Source organism: Nilaparvata lugens, chromosome X (assembly GCF_014356525.2).
Source record: "Nilaparvata lugens isolate BPH chromosome X, ASM1435652v1, whole genome shotgun sequence".
NCBI lineage: Eukaryota > Metazoa > Arthropoda > Insecta > Hemiptera > Delphacidae > Nilaparvata > Nilaparvata lugens.
The window spans coordinates 105,008,830-105,025,968 of NC_052518.1; the positions used below are offsets into that span (position 1 = coordinate 105,008,830).

Genomic DNA, 17,139 nt, shown 5'->3' on the forward strand with positions numbered 1-17,139 from the left:
AAATATATTTCCATCAATTATTGAAAAAGGTGAGGAAACGCAGAAAAGCTGAGAAAACGCTAATTTTGGGCGTATCTTTGGCGTTATTTCCAATTCCTCCTAACACAACATTATTGCACCCCAGCTGAGCTTCTGTAGTAAATTTGAACATTTTCTGTTCATTTGTTCTCGATAAAGCTGAGAAATCGTAAAAAACGCAGATTTTGGGCGTATCTTTGGCGTTATTTCAAATTCCTTCTAACACAACATTATTGCACCCCAGCTGAGCTTCTGTAGTAAATTTGAACATTTTCTGTTCATTTGTTCTCGATAAAGCTGAGAAAACGCTGAAAAACGCAGATTTTGGGCGTATCTTTGGAAATTTTTCCAAATCCGTTCTTATTGCGCCTCTAAAGGGCCAACTGAACACACCTACCAAATTTGAAATGTTATGTCATATTTTTATCATATGTTAGGACTACCCAGTCGGGGGTCCAGACTAAACGTCTGGCTAAACGGATATGGCGAGCGAAGCGAGCCTGACGACTAGTAATATAATATTCCCAGGAATAGCTCTGATTGAAGTAGCAGTACCCAATCAATTTTTCCGCGATAAATCAGGACCTCCTAAATAGGTATTTAGGAGGTACTGGATAAATTGGTATTTAGGAGGTCCTGGATAAATGCATTTCAATCTTCAACTTGGTGCCAACCTAACAAAGTCAACTCAACTTAATGCCAACCTGACAAAATTTTTAATGTAGTTACCAGAACAACTGTTTCGAAGAGGTACTCTCTCTAGATTATAGTTCTATATTAACATATGGTATGGAAATTTCAATTATAATTTTAAGATATTGGAATAAGAAAAATATACATGCTAAAAGACGAAATTTAAACCCTTAAAAACCACCCTTAGAGTTAAAATATCGCCAAAAGTTTTCTTAGTGCGGCTCTAAAGGGCCAACTGAACCTACCTACCAAATTTGAACGTTTTTGGTCCGGTAGATTTTTAGTTCTGCGAGTGAGTCAGTCAGTCAGTCAGTGAGTGAGTACCATTTCGCTTTTATATAATTATATAGATTCTGCACAATTTACTTTACATATTTATTACACAAAACGCTGAATCTGTATTATTTTATGACAAATAAATGAATTTGAAATTTGAAATTACACAAAACATATATTTTATATTGGTGCTTTGTGAACTAACATGGATTAAAGAGGATTTGAGGAGGAAGTCGGCATAATTTGCCTTCACATCAACTTACGCTGGGATTTGTGATCGCTATTAATTACAAACCTCCTTAATATTAAATGCAAAACTTCTTTCCTTTAAAAAAACTCATCATGCTGTAGTAAGGCCTTCGTTGTAATGGCAGTGGAGTAAGATAAGACAGCGTTGCCGATTTTCTGCCTTATCAAGCTGATACTGGTATAACTTATTATCAACTATTCTTTCTTGTGTGAAACAATGAATTATAATTTATGCACCAAAAAAATTCAATGACTTTATAATAAACGTTTATCACAAACCTCCATGATATCAAAAGCGAAACTTATTTTCTCTTGAAAAACTTCTCTTACCCATCATGCTAAAGTGAAGTACACGTTATAATGGCAATAGAGTCACGATAGGAGTCAGTGTTGCCGATTCTCTGCTTTCTGTAGAGGATAGTTGAGAGTAGAAAATATGGATGCTCACGCCATCTGCTAGTGAAAAATGCTACTAAACTTTGGGAGTGACATAATATTCAGTTCCTAGATGAGAATTTCAAATGAATACAGAATCATAGACAAACAAATATTTTTTCGTTTGTAACGAGTTCATTTTTCCGATGAAAGAATATGGATGAAAATATTCCTACTTATCGAATCTATAGGTCTAATAGATAATATACCAACACTAATAGATCGTTGTTGTTGGTTATCCATCTTGTTTCCACTATTATTATTAATATTAAATTTTATAAAACTTTAAAATGAAAAAGCACTCACATTCTTTGATTTGCTGTTTGGCTTGAAAATGTGCGATACCAGCACAAAACGGACGTCGCCACATCAAAGAATGTGAGTGCTTTTTCACTTTAAAGTTTTATAAAATTTAATAGTACTAATAGATCGGTTTCTGGACTATTGATAACATGTAATATCTAAGATGATGGCTACTAGATCCATTCCAAACTACGATGTATTAACAGACGTCAATCATCAAAATAGTGTATGAAATATCTATCGGAGAGCTCTTCTCATGACGTTTTCATAACATATAATGTCAATCACAGTTGGCATTCTAGTTTAGGGTTGTAAGGAAAAGTATGAAATGACTGACTAAAATTCGTATTGAAATTTAGAAAAAAACTTTATAATATTTGGAAAGAGAAGGGAATAAATGCCTACGTAATCTTACGATAAAAATCACTTACCTTTTTAAAGCTACTGAAACACAAAAGTACCATTCAAGATTTGAAACTGGTTGTGTTGTGATGGAATAAAATGGTACTTGATAAATTATATTGTGTTTCAATGTACTGATAATGATTATAGTAAGATACAGAGTGGGTCATGTGTGTGGGAACCCTTCAATAAATTGGAGACTTTTGTAGATATATAACTGTAACTTTCAGGATAAGTTATTGGTCGAATACTCTACCCTTTGACGTGAAACTGAATTTCAAGCCCTCATAAGGAGGTGACTTAGGGGTTGTAACCCGAATATTTTAAATGTTAACACCATTGTGTTATACATCATTTTAAATGCCTTTTCAAGATAAAGAAGATGGCTTCAATAAAAATGTTCTATGATACTTGAATCCAAAATGGTGGCTGATTGAAGTTTTAGTTTTTAAAGAAATGAGGAGATGTAACTCTAATATTTTAAAATATATGTAAACACCAATTGTGTTATACAGCATAATTTTAAAGGCCTTTTTAGAACAAGAAAGATGACATCAATGAAAATGTTTCATGATACTTTTATCCAAAATGGCGGCTGATTGAACTTTTAGTTTTCAAAGAAATAATTGATCAATCAGTCGCCATTTTGGATAAAAGTATCATAGAACATTATTTTTATCGATGCCATCTTTCTTGTTTCAAAAAGGCCTTCAAAATTATGCTGTATAACGCAATGGGTGTTTACATATATTTTAAAATATTCGAGTTACAACACCTAAGTCACCCCCTTATGAGGGATCGAAATTCAGTTGTACGCCAAAAGGTAAAGTATTTGACCAATAACTTATCCTGAAAGTTACAGTATCATATCTGCTACAGTCTCCAACTTATTGAAGGGTCCCCATACATAATGTGCCAGTATGTGAGTCATATTATGACTCACTCGGTATATTAATATAAATATAATATTCATAGCTAATAATATATTGCAAAATTATTGCAAGTATCTCGTTATAAAGTTCAAAACTCTTAACTGCTTCCTAAAATAATGATACGAGATTCCAGTCTATCCACAAAATTCAAAGCAGGATTGAAAAAAATGGCTAATAGAAAAGTCTCTTTATAGTTACCAAAGTCTCTTTGATGTTGAAGGATGAAAATCTCTGTTATTGATTTTATAAGTCTTGAATGTGTACACGTGTCTTGATAAAGGTTCTTACAATTATATGCTACTGATTTCTGATTTAATTTGATATATTTTCAAGTCTTTTGTATGACGATTGTTGATATGATATGTACTGCTATCCATGATTGATAAATGAATATGAGAATCACACAACCAGTAACTTCAAAACGTTAAATGCAGTAGGGTGAATTCAATATTGTTAAAACGGTGATCTTTGAAAGCTCCATCAGAGATTCCGAATAGAAAAGCTCATTGAAATGAATGCTATTCAAGACAATCGATGTCCAGGATCTCTTGAAAACAAATAACAGTGTTGATTTTGAAATAAGCGAACAATAGAACTCAACTGAGAGACAAGAATTAGAACCAGAGATCGATCAACTGTCTATTGAAAGCTGTTCTTATTCACGAATCTCGTCTTTTTTCAGATTTATCTCGAGAGTAATTTTCCCAGAGAGAAATTCAAAGTGAAGAGGTAGTCTGACTTGGAATCAAATCAAAGTGAATGAAATCTTGACTGTGATACTTATTCAGATCTGTAGACGATTTTTTTCGGAAGCTCTTTTTTAGGATTAGCTTGGGAAGAGACATGACTGACAAGCTAGTGTACAGCTCATAAGACGGAGAGAAAAGGAAGATCCCACAATTCCCTTTCACAATTTCCATTGCTTGGAGCGATTGTGTTGTGTGTGGTGGTGGAGGGGGGAAGGTGGAAACAACGCTGTTACATCTTACATTCTTCGACAAGCTCCGCTCCACGTTCTGACAACACCCAACAAAAGTTTCTGAAATCAAGTTCGAGAGAGAACAGTCTGAATTTCTTCACGATAAAATCCCCCGATGAATAGGCCTACTTTTTAGAGTTGAGATAAACAATGCTAATGAATATAGAATAATAAACTTTATGTTGAAGAAGCTCAACTTCAGTATTCTGATGTCTTCCTTTTTCTGCTTTTACAACACTTGGGAAAAACTTATATTCCAACCTTCGACTTTATTCGACCCGACAATCCACACAATTTAATATCTCAATAAGTTGATTGAATAGAAGCCAGCAATTGCTATTTCTGAGTAGTTTTCAAGCAAATGATAGGATTCGAGTCAGCTGTGAAATTTATATTACATTAGAGTTGCAAATGACACAAAATTCACTGTTGTATAATTTTATTTGTATAGCTAGGACCAATGACTAGTAGCTAATCACTAGATTCTAGTTTTTATTCAATCGACCCAATAAATCAACATAATCTATATAGAAACTTCGAAACAGAGTTTCTGTTTGGCTTGAGAATGTGCAACACCAGCACGAAACGGTCGTCGCCACACCAAACAATGTGAGTGTTTTTTCACTTTAAAGTTATATTAAAATACAATAGTAAAACAAAATAAATCTTATAGCACCCTTTTATTCTTCGAAAAACTTTAAAATAATTGAACAACTAGTTTCGGTTTACACCATCTTTAGGTTCTAAAATAAAATAAAATTCAATAACTGTTTGCTAATTGATATAAAACGCACATATGTTTAAATTCATATAACTAATTATTTATGGTAAAAGTTATTAAATTTAAATTTATATTTTAAAATTTTAAATTTTATTTATTCACTTTTAATCTTATCAAGAATAGGATTATTTAAGTCTAATTTGATTATATTTATTAAATTATTCCTATTCAATTTTGCAGTTTTATAGATATAAAATTCTTCTTTTACATTCAATTTATTACTTTCACTATCAATGCTTAATATTTTCATATCAGAATTTATATTGATATAATTATGATTATTCTCAATTAGATGCTCAGCAAACGCTGATTTTTGAGTAGTATTTTTTGAATTTAAAGCCTGAATATGTTCATTGAACCTTTTTTGAAAACATCTACGTGTTTGACCAATGTAAAATTTTTCACAATTACTACATTCCAGTTTATAAACGCCTGATTATTTAAATTGTTCCTGTTGTATTTTTTATTAGAAATCTTCTTCATTAAATCAACAGAATTATAATTATCTATATAAATTTATATCTCAATCAACAGAATTTATTCTACGCTTTATTCTATTCTGTAATTTGCTGTGTTGTAACTGGAATATAAATGATCAATTATATTTTATTCGTCGAAAGAATATAATTTTCAATGATATCATAGAGAAACAATAGCTATTGTTTCTCTATGATGATATTATAATGAATTTTCATAATTCAGATAAAATAATTTGCTGCTCAACTATTTTGCTACGTTTTTAAAAACCGATCTAGCAATGGAGCTAGAAAAGGATAGCGTTATTTGTTTTGTCGAATGATAGACAAGGATAGCAACACCAATGCTAATCAAATATTTCCATTATAACGTGGACCTCACTATAGCTAGTACCAGCCACCTTTAATTGTAGAGTCTTGAAAACTACTAAGAATTACTAATTACTAATTAGACTAAGCAATTGCTAGCTTTTATTCAATTGAACCATTATGCTTTCCACACTAGTGTTAAATCAAATACTGCCATTATAACATTAATTACAGCTGTGCTCCTAGTGGAGAAGATTGTTTTAATTTTCGGAACAAAATATTTCAAATTGATATTTATTTTACAGTTTTGAGTGCTAATAAGTAGAAGGAATTTTGCTATCAATTCGGATCTTAATCTTTCTAAATTCAAAATTAATAATTGTTTCAAGTGTTTGTGTTTTGTTTCAATGTGGAAATTAGCGAAGAATTAGAAAGTCGCACATAACCTTTATTTGGACAATCTATTTCACGAAATTGGGATGAAAAGAAGTTTTGGACTGTTTCTTTGTCATTAAGTTGATTTTAAATGATAAATAAAAAAATAAATGACGTGGACCTCACTAAACTCTACAAAACAGTCTCCTAAATAAGAGATTCTAGAGATGTCTGATCTTTGAAAGGTATCAATTTATGGTTGCTTCTCATGATTCATGATTGAAATAAGTAGAATACCTTGATGAGGTTTGGACATGCTCATTCATCCCTCAACCGCGAAGGGTGGAAGTGGGAAGCTCTCTCTCTCTCTCTCTCTGCGTAGGAAGCTCTCAGCAGACCACAAGCCCATCAACTCAGCCATCCTGCAAAAAGTAGGCACTGAGTAAGCTGATTGTGGAGACCTCTGATAAAGGTACTGTCTCAACAATGGAAACCAGCGATGCCAGTTTAATCCCCCAAATACCGTCTCTCCGCTTCCACGTGGCTCGCTTTTGATAATCAGTCACTGTGACCTGTTTGCACCAACAGTTTGTCAGACCAATGTCCCAAGCAAATAATATTCTCTGATTCTCCGTATGCAATGATTCATATAATTATGCGAATACATCAGTCATTGTTGATTCTCAACACTAAACGGTCGAATAAATATGGCATGTGTTGTATACATAATGTATGTATCCATAATGAACACATATTATGTCTTATGATGCCACCATGAATCTCAGCTTATCTCAGCTATAGCTTAACAAAACTATAGCTTAATACACTTGACAATCTTCATTCACTTTTTCATGGAATACTGAATAGAAGTCTGAGTGAGGCCCGGTTGAACAAAAGCCGGTTAAATTTAAATCGTGATTAATTTCACGTGAACCAATCAGAGAGAGATTTTTCGAAAAGAAGGCTTCTCTGATTGGATCTCGTGAAATTAATTACGTGCATTTTCTGCAACCGGCACCCAGCATTCAACTTGTACTTATTCATTACGTGATATCATAAAACAAAATGTTATAAAAGACTCTCAAGAGTTTGACATCTATTTTGCTTGGTAAAATCGTGGGTAACTAAATGGCGTACATGATAACGTAATGACGATAGCGCTATATGCTTTGGCCAATGATAGCAACACCAATGTTAATGAAATACTGCTATTACTTTCATTGCCCTTTTGCCCTATTATTAATTTAAATAATTAAGGTACCCCAATTTCTAAATTTCTATACGTTTCAAGGTCCCATGAGTCCAAAAAAGTGGTTTTTGGGTATTGGTCTGCATGTGTGTCTATGAGTGTATGTGCGTCTGTGTACACGATATCTCATCTCCCAATTAACGGAATGACTTGAGATTTGGAACTGAAGGTCCTTACAATATAAGGATCCGACACGAACAATTTCGATCAAATGCAATTCAAAATGGCGAAAATGTTGTCAAAACAGGGTTTTTCGCGATTTTCTCGAAAACGGCTCCAACGATTTTGATTAAACTTATACTTACTAAAATAGTCATTGATAAGCTCCATCAACTGCCACTAGTCCCATATCTGTAAAAATTTCATGAGCTCCACCCCATCTATGCAAAGTTTGATTTTAGATTCCCAATTATCAGGCTTCAGATACAATTTAAACAAAAAAAATCAAGTGGAAAAGATTGAGCATGAAAATCTCTACAATTAATGTTCAGTAACATATTCACCTAAAATTTAAAATAAGCTCGAAATTCAAGAAAATGTGATTATCCATTTGCAAACTGTTGGCAACTGTTGATTCTATTAAATGATTCACTATGAAGAGATAGCAGACCTCGAATGTCTCCAGCGTTATTGTCCTGTCACCAGCTGACTCAGATCTTTGTTTATAATTAGACTTGACATGCGCGTGAGCACTAGCGTCAGGTGATCAATTCTCATAACGGCAAGGAAAGTTGTGTTTTATAACGTGGGCCTCACTATAGGACGATGATACAAAGATTAGACAAGTATAGCAACACCAATGTTAATCAAATACTGCCATTATAACGTGGACTTCACTATAAAGGCACCACACAGATTCCAGGAATCCAGCGCTGGAAAATTGGCAAAGAAACCACTGGTTGGTTGGTTGGATCCCTACCACATCCGATTCAATCGATAGCTGAAAAATAATTAGCATTTCCGGAACGAATGTGTCGATATGTAGCAAGGGAGAAGCCCTTACTCTATTAGTAACGTCGAGGATATGCGGGGGCCATCAATTAGTACTTATTGTAGCGACTCCTCCCATTTCCGTCCAAAGAGACAGATTAACAAAGAGAGAGTGGCCAAACGACAGTCAGAAAGAGAGGATTTCGAGTCAACCAGATTCGATTCCATTTCACTCGAGCGATTATAAATGTTTCAGATGTGGGCTCGAACATGGCACAACCGAATGGACAACTTGGAAATTATTTAAACGATTGTCGCCAGATATATGCATTCCCACCAATCACCAAGAATCGATGTGTCTGGCAAAAACTTGGCTAATGTCCGTTGACGGAAAAATGTGGCCGCTTTTTCCATCTATAAAGGAAAGAGTTGGCTTATACACGTACGAGGTTGGAAATCCACGAATGACGGATCGTCACGTCTCAACTACTCAACTGATTTGCTTGAAATTTTGCATATATAAATTCTTAATTTACCGAGGATGGTTATAGGCCTATTTCAAAATCCTCAAGATTTCAAAAGTTCAAGTTTTGAATTTGCCAAGTTTTTAATTAGATCCTTGCAGGGAACGGGTTATAGTCTATTATAATAAAGGAAAGAATCGGCTTATACATGTAGGGGATAGGAGACTCACGAATGACGCATCATCACGTCTCAACTACTCAACTCATTAACTTGGAATTTTGCATATAGATTCTCTTAATTTACAGAGGATGGTTATAGGCCTATTTAAAATTCTTCAAGATTTCAGTAGGTCAGGTTTTCAGTTTGTCAAGTTTTTATTAGACCCGGGCTACCTGCTAGTTTTTGATTAACCGTTCGCATGCCACAGAACGATTTCAAAGTTAACAGTGGCGGATATTGATGCACGGAAGCTGAGTTATTAACCTGGTGGAGTAGTTGAAGTTCAAGTATCTCCCAGTGAAGTGATGAGAAGGATCATTTTTGAACTGGAAGTTTGAGCTCCAGAGGAGTGTGTTTCATTGCAAATGTTCTCTGTAAGTTTTATGATGAAGGAAACTTTTAAAAAAACTGAGAACATCAGGTTTTACTTGATGTCTATAGGGTAAGGCAGAAACAAATATGGAACTTAGAATAGGTATCTGTAAATATAAATATATGGATTTGATTTGATTTTGATGATACTATTTCTCATTCTATCGATCATACACATTTGTTCCAAACATGTAATATAATACAGCTGACTTAGTTACCATAGTTTGTTATTTCTTGCTAAATTTAATGAATCCTATCAAATTTGCATCATTTCAAGTTTTCAATTTTTTATAGATTTGAAGGTTATTTTTGATAGTATATTAACCCACTGTTACTGATTGCATAGTGTGTTACTCTGTCACGGTTTTACAAGCCATGAAAATTGGTGTCATCTTCACCTAGGCAATAACCGAAGCTGTTGGGGGTAGGTTGTGTAACAGAATTAAATTTAATAAACACGCGCTACCCGTATACGCGGTGAGCTCGTTTTTACATCGATTTTCTCCAGGTCAAACAGAAAATGGCAAAGGGAGAGAGAGACAGTAGAGCAGTCTAGTTAGCATAACGTTAACGTAACCTTAAACGTTAGCACATAGAGCCATCCTCTTAGCACCTCTACCCCCCACTTCGGGGTACCCCCTCCATCATCAACGATTTGCCCCCTCGATAACTTACCCTTATCATCGTCACACATTCGCCCTTAAAGGCACGTACGCCACCTTCCTTAAACTGCAGTATTAATTATCTTCTTGGTGCTCTCTCTCTCCCGTTTTCTTCCAAACTGTCTTCTCCAGCTCTCTTTCTCTCTCTCCATCAAATTTTCTCAGCTTTGCCACCTATTTTCCCGTGACTTTTCCATATTCTCTCAAACCCTCTTCTACATTCTTTCCTACACTCTCACAATAACCAACCATTTTTACACATTTCACCTGTTAATGAAGATTCTTTCTTGTTTTCTCTCTCTCTCTCTCTCTCTCTCTCTTCCTGCTCTACATGCCACCTTTTCCTGTTTCCACCACTCTTCCATAATATTCTCTCAACCCCTCTTCGCACCACATCTGCATTATTTCTTCCACTCTCACGATAACCAACTATTTTTACACATTCCACTTGTTAATGTAAATTTAAAAACCGACTTTGTGAAAATAATTAAGAACTGGAAATTTTGTGAAGTGAACAACTACAAGACTTACCTTATTTCGGACTATGTGTAACCTTATCTAAATTTGGGAGAGGAATAGCACAAGGTTACCTTATTTTTTCTCTCTCTATCATTTTTGATGATGTAGGTACTTATTGTATGAATCAATAAAAAATAAAGTTAATAAAGAATAATGATAATAAGTGTTTCTCTACCTCACCATCTAGCTGTCTCTTCAATTCAATTACAATTTCATTTATTGTCAGTTTAGAATATTTGAGACTTATTACAAACTCATTATAATATGACATATCTTACTTTTACTTGAAGAAAGATGTGGTTCTCTGTTAAAAATCGTTAATTCATTGTCTCTTTTTCTCTTATCCACTTCATATCTGTCTCTTACTCTCACTTCAAAAAAGATTAGGATTTCTGTTCATTACTATAGTGAGGTCCTCGTTATAATGGCAGTATTTTATTAGCATTGGTGTTGCTATCCTTGCCTATCATTCGACAAAGTAGAGAGCGCTATTCTGCTCTAGCTCTACAACGTTTCCAGGTCGTTTTTTAACAATGTAGAAATATAATTTATTGAAATATTTCATCTAAATCTAATACTTTAAAATGTATTATTACTTGTGTAGAACAATTTTTCCCTTTTCCTTTTTATTTCGTTCCTTTCTAATGAATTTTCGTTATTCTCCCTTTTTTATTATTAATTCTCTATCAAAATGTGATGTATATTTATTATTTCCTTTCTGCAATTTGTATTCGTTTTCTTTCATTTTATACTTTAAATCTTTAAAGTGTCATATTAAATTTTGTCCAAGTTTATTTATCTTTTTAACTCTTTTCTTGTAACTGGGCACCCGCCGAAAAACCTTAGGGTTTGACAGGACCCTCAATTGTTGCGAATTGCGAATAAAGATTTTGATTTTGATTTGATTTGATTTAAGAATACTTCCAAAATAAATTTTATTTATTACAAACTATTAAAAAAGCCCAAACTTTGAAGAAATTGTGAAATAATTATAATGTGGACATCACGGTACGAAATCAATGAAGCAATCCAGGAAACCATCCAAAATCCAGGAAACGATGGAAATTATTTTTCCTACAGTTACGTTGGAAAGTGGCCATTGCTGCACTGATTACAGAACGCAAAGAATCACTTTTCCGCTCTAGTGCGGGAAAAATTTTTCTGCACTCCAGATTTGCAACATGGCAACGCAAAATACTTAGTAGGTTATATGGAGCAACAGTGCAGCAAAATCAAAATTAAGTTGGTAACAGTGACTGGGCTGCTATAGTGAGCAGAGGTGCAATGAAGCACAACGCGCAAATTATTAATTAGATATTATAACCAAGGACAGCGAGGACTTTGGGATTTTAGGATTAAGGTTTTTATCAATAATAAAATTACACAGAAAAACATTTGATGGATTTCAGGCAATTTTACCCATAATTACCCACTTTTCATATTCAATGGTAACTGTAGGAAAAACTTAATGTGAAATACGTGCGCAAAGTTCCTACGCTGCACTCAACAAACCATTCCGCCCTCGCCGACGGCTCGGGCGTAAACGTTTCTTTCAGTGCAGCAAACTGTCACTTTGCGCACTAGTTGCACAAATAACTATTGCCAATGTAATTTCAACAGATGATTTGTTCAAAGACTAGATCGTATATCGAATACAGTTGAATAAAATCCATGAAATTCCATTCATTTTCCAAGTGTTTTTCACAGATTAAAAGTACCTAAATCAAAGTGTTAAAATTGATAAGAAAACCTAAGGAGCAATAGATTCAAGAAGCATTTGAAACGAACGAATTTAGTCTACAGATGTAAATTACTGAGATATTGCAATTATTCAAATGCTAATGAATTAATTATTATAATTAAACGAAAATCCAAATTAAATGCTGTAATTGCAGCGGTAATTGTATAGGTTATGTGTCACTTCCACACTTTGGAATTACAAACTGCAAATTACATTCTGTGACAAACAAAAAACGAAGATTTATTGAATTTAAAAATACTTTCAAAATAAATTTTATTTATTATAAACTATTGAAAAAGTTAAAATTATTTGCTGTAATTGCAGAATTTAATTTGGATTTTCGTTTAATTATAATAATTAACGAATTGAGTGTTTGTCGGGCATGTATTTTAGTAAAATTTAGTATAGTTTTGGGAGTTACAGGATTAGAATAGTTATTTGTGCAACTAGTGCGCAAAGTGACAGTTTGCTGCACAGAAAGAAACGTTTACGCCCGAGCCATAGGCGAGGGCGGAATGGTTTCTTGAGTGCAGCAGAGGAACTTTGTGCACGTATTTCACATTTAATTTTTCCTACAGTTACCATTGAATATGAAAAGTGGGTAATTATGGATAAAATTATGGATGAAATCCATCAAATGTTTGTGTGTGTGATGATGTTATTAATAACAATCTTAATTCATTTAAAAATTAATAATCCAATTGAAGTTGAAAATTCTGAGCCAAAGTTCTCATCTTTTCATTCAAGAATCAGAAAAAATACAGATAAAACAAAAAATTCGCATTTAAAATACACGCCAACAGCCGGTTGGGATGACTGCAGAATGGCTGAACCGACAAGCGCGCGACCTAGCGGGAAGAATCGTACCTAACTTCGTTTCATCCAACTGAAAACAGTATTCAGATATTTAGACATGGTTAACTTACTAAATTACCGAAAAATAATATAAGTAAACTAAAAAATATTTATAAAATAACATAGACAACAGAAAATATTTTATTTTAGTATATTCTAATGTTATTTTATTAATTTTATTGACATGGATTTCGAACGGTAATTATTTAACCTGAAAATTCGAATTTCATAATGTGTGTTTGCTACATTTCTCATTGCTTATAGTTGAAATAATTATTACTGTCAATAGAAAATAAACATTATTTATTATTAAATGATGATAAGTTATTATTTAATTATGATTTAGATAAACATTATTCTTGTTTTGGATTTCTAGATTGGGATCTTATCATAAATGTAGGGTAGCCATTGAAATGATTCTTATCTAAATCTAACCACAGTCATTGTTACCAACATAATTTTTGTTTTCGTGCACTTATCCTCCATATAACCTACCAACTATTTTGTGTTGCCATGTTGCAAATGTGGAGTGCAGGAAAAATTTTTCCCGCACTAGAGCGGAAAAGTGATTCTTTGCGTTCTGTAATCAGTGCAGCAATGGCCACTTTTCAAGGTAACTGTAGGAAAAGAAGCTTTCTTCCACCTTTGACATAAATAAATTAGAAACGTTCCTCACAAAAATTGATAGTAGGTACCATAATTACTCTTCTTTTATTTCAGTCAACACTATTTCCAACTTGCTAACGGTAGTGCGGCGTATAAGAGAATTTGAGACTGAATAAAAAACGTGTCCTTTTGATGGCTTCACCTAAATTCCTAGCAAATTGGATGAATAAACGATTAGTCGGATCGTGAATTAACTCGGTCGACGAGAGTTCATTTCATTTTACACCTGGTAATAAAGTTAATGATATTCCCTGTCAGGTTCTCATTAAATTTTATTGCTTTTTGCTGCATTACATCGCTGTAAATGTGGCAAAAATCATTGGTTATTACTTGTAGATGCTCCATGCCCTATCTGCTAAGGAAAACTGTGTGTATAAGTTAATATCATCGATAAAACTATCACTTTATAAAATAGAGTTTTGAACATTGTAGCCTTAATAACTTCAAATAATTTCTTCAAAAATAATAATAATGTTTATAACGCAGATATTCCTCCTTCTCAGAAATCACCGTTTATACTTTACGAGTTTTGAAATAGAAAAGTGTTGGAAGCTTTAACAAAACACTTCAACACTCAAAACACTTTAATCAAATCAAATCACATCACATCATTTCATTGTAGATCGAAGGATCTATCATAGATAGGAAGTATATAGAAAGGAGGATAGCGTTGCCAATTCTCTGCCTTGCCACTGCCTTCTATGATGGATAGCTGATACTGGAAATAGTGGAACGTGGGGGAACAGTGTTGCCGATTCCCTGCCTTCTATGAAGGATAACTGATACCTGTATATCTGATATTTTAAACTGTTCATTCTTGTTAGAAATAATGAATAATATTTTATTCTATAAGAATATGTATTTTTCAAAGTTTTAATAATAATTTTCTTTATTTAGAATGAGAATTTTGTTAATTGATAATACTTCTACACTGTTGAAAAACGGTATGGCAACGTTGATAAGGTAGAAGAGGATCTGCTTTGTCGAATGATATACGAGGATAGCAACAACAATGTTAATCAAATAACGTGGACCTCACTATATCGTTTTCTCAGCTTCAATGATAGCTACACCAAAGTTATTCGAATACTGCCATTATAACGTGGACCTCACTATATCGTTTTTCCCAGCTTCAAGGCCAGCAACACCAATGTTAATCGAATACTTACATTATAACGCGGACCTCACTATATCGTTTTCCCAGCTACTCTGTTCACTTTTGAACATTTGTTACATTTTTATAGGAGACAGTTGACGCCAACAGAGAGAGTAGATAGTGGAAAGTAGAGGAAAACCGGGGGATACGAAGATTTTCACTTGGAGTTTTCTAGTAAAGCTTTCTTGAGAGTGGAAAGAAGACTTTCGGAGGGCTGAAATCAGGAAATGCTTTTATGTAATGCCACATCTTACGCTAATGGTACCTCCCCTCTCACTAATACCATCACATCAGCTGGACCCGGTACAAGTCCACACATTCTAACTCTCTCTCTCTCTCTCTCACACACACACACACACACTCACACACTCTCTCTCTCTCTCTCTGATTCTAATAATGTGTGTTGCACTCTTGACTCACCTACAAAAAGGCTAACGGCTATCGTAACGACTCTCCTCTAACAGCGTTGAATAGCTGATACAAAAGTGATTTTTCACACTCGACATGCTTTTCTCTACTCTCACAATAGCCGACGTGGTTTTCCGATCGAGAGATTAAAGTGCGGGTACGTTTTCCCACTAAATTGGTAATTCAAGATAGTTTTCCCAGTGATAGAACCATTTGATTGTTCCTGCTGTACCGTGAACTGTAGTCGATCGCACGGAAATAGTCCGATGGAAATTGGAATGGCTGGGTACCTCCTCGCCCCCCACGTTGCTAAATCGTCAGGTGTACTATAAAAATATTAATTTATCATTAAGTCTCATTCATAATCAGCTGTGGACAACTCTAATCAAGTATCTAAATAAAATCTGTTATTGGAAAATAAATCTATTCACTATTGTCAACTTCGTGAAAATAGTCCGATAGAAATTGGAACAGATGAGTGCAACGTTGTGGAATGGGTTATCTATCCCATAGTATAAGGTGTATATGTTTCAAACTTCACTATTTACTTAATCCGATAGTCGTAGTAGTTATTTTTCGTGAAACTATGTGACGCTGGTAGTCACTCATACTGTGCCGTTCTCAAACTCTGACCCAGCCAATATAATAATAAACAGTAGTCGACAGTAATCGGCTTAAGTTAACAAAAAACGGCTATAGTGAGTTCCACATTATAATAGCAGTGGAAAAAGAGAGGAGAATACGTTGCCGAACCTCTGTCTTTTCATTGCCTTCTAAAGACAAGTTTATTAATATTGCTGATACAGGTTTATTAATGTAATATTAAGTGTTCATTCTCGTTTAAAATAATAAATTATATTTTATTAAGCAATAAATTATATCTTTCAATAATTGTATAATTAATTTACATAATTAAGATGAAATATTCTTTTAATCGATTATTAATTCTACATTGTTAAAAGACGATCTGGCAACAGAGCAAAGCGAGAAAGAGATAGCGCTATCCGCTTTGTTGAATGATAGACAAGGATAGCAATACCATTGCTAATCAAACACTGCCATTATAACGTGGACCTCACTATATACCATGGGATATCTCATGATACCATTTCTCTATGGTCCTATCTAGAGAGCGATCATAGTCATAATCTGATTTCAACAAATTGGAAGTTTTGTATGATATGGGTTGAGGAACCATTACTTTACAAAACATAGTTTTGATGATTAGAGTTTGGTAGTGTTTGGCTTTCGGCTGCAGAAACCCTGATTTTGGAAGACGCTGGCTTTTTCTAATTATTATTTAAGGTGGTGTAAATTAGTACGCAAGATGCTAAGACCCACAAACGACGGCTAATTTCCAGTCTACCAGCAAGGGCGCTTTTAGCTCTTGTTTCTCTCCTGCGAAATTTCGTTCCGGTACAGAAACAGAATGAGATAGTGATGTAGAGATGGTGTGCAAGTAAGAGAGAGAAATGAATAAATGAGAAAATCGTGAGACGAAAGGTAACTTAAGACGAAGGAAAAGAAGAGTGGAAGATTCTGTTAGAAGACAGGATAAGGAATAGTGAAAAAACAAGGCGAAAGAGAATGAACGTTGGTGATATCTGTCAAGAAATTTCCTGTTATATCGATTAGAGAAGAAGTGAAACATTTTTTCTCGTGTTGATCG

General features: G+C 34.0%; 1 long non-coding RNA gene across 1 annotated transcript in view; it reads right to left on the bottom strand.

The window, feature by feature from the left end:
- The window catches only part of LOC120354891, an 87,323-nt gene that overhangs the window by 33,376 nt on the left and 36,808 nt on the right, over positions 1–17,139 (bottom strand). The window contains exon 3 of the long non-coding RNA XR_005573280.1: positions 6,526–6,650. This is a non-coding gene — a long non-coding RNA (uncharacterized LOC120354891). The remainder of the gene's footprint in view (positions 1–6,525; positions 6,651–17,139) is intronic.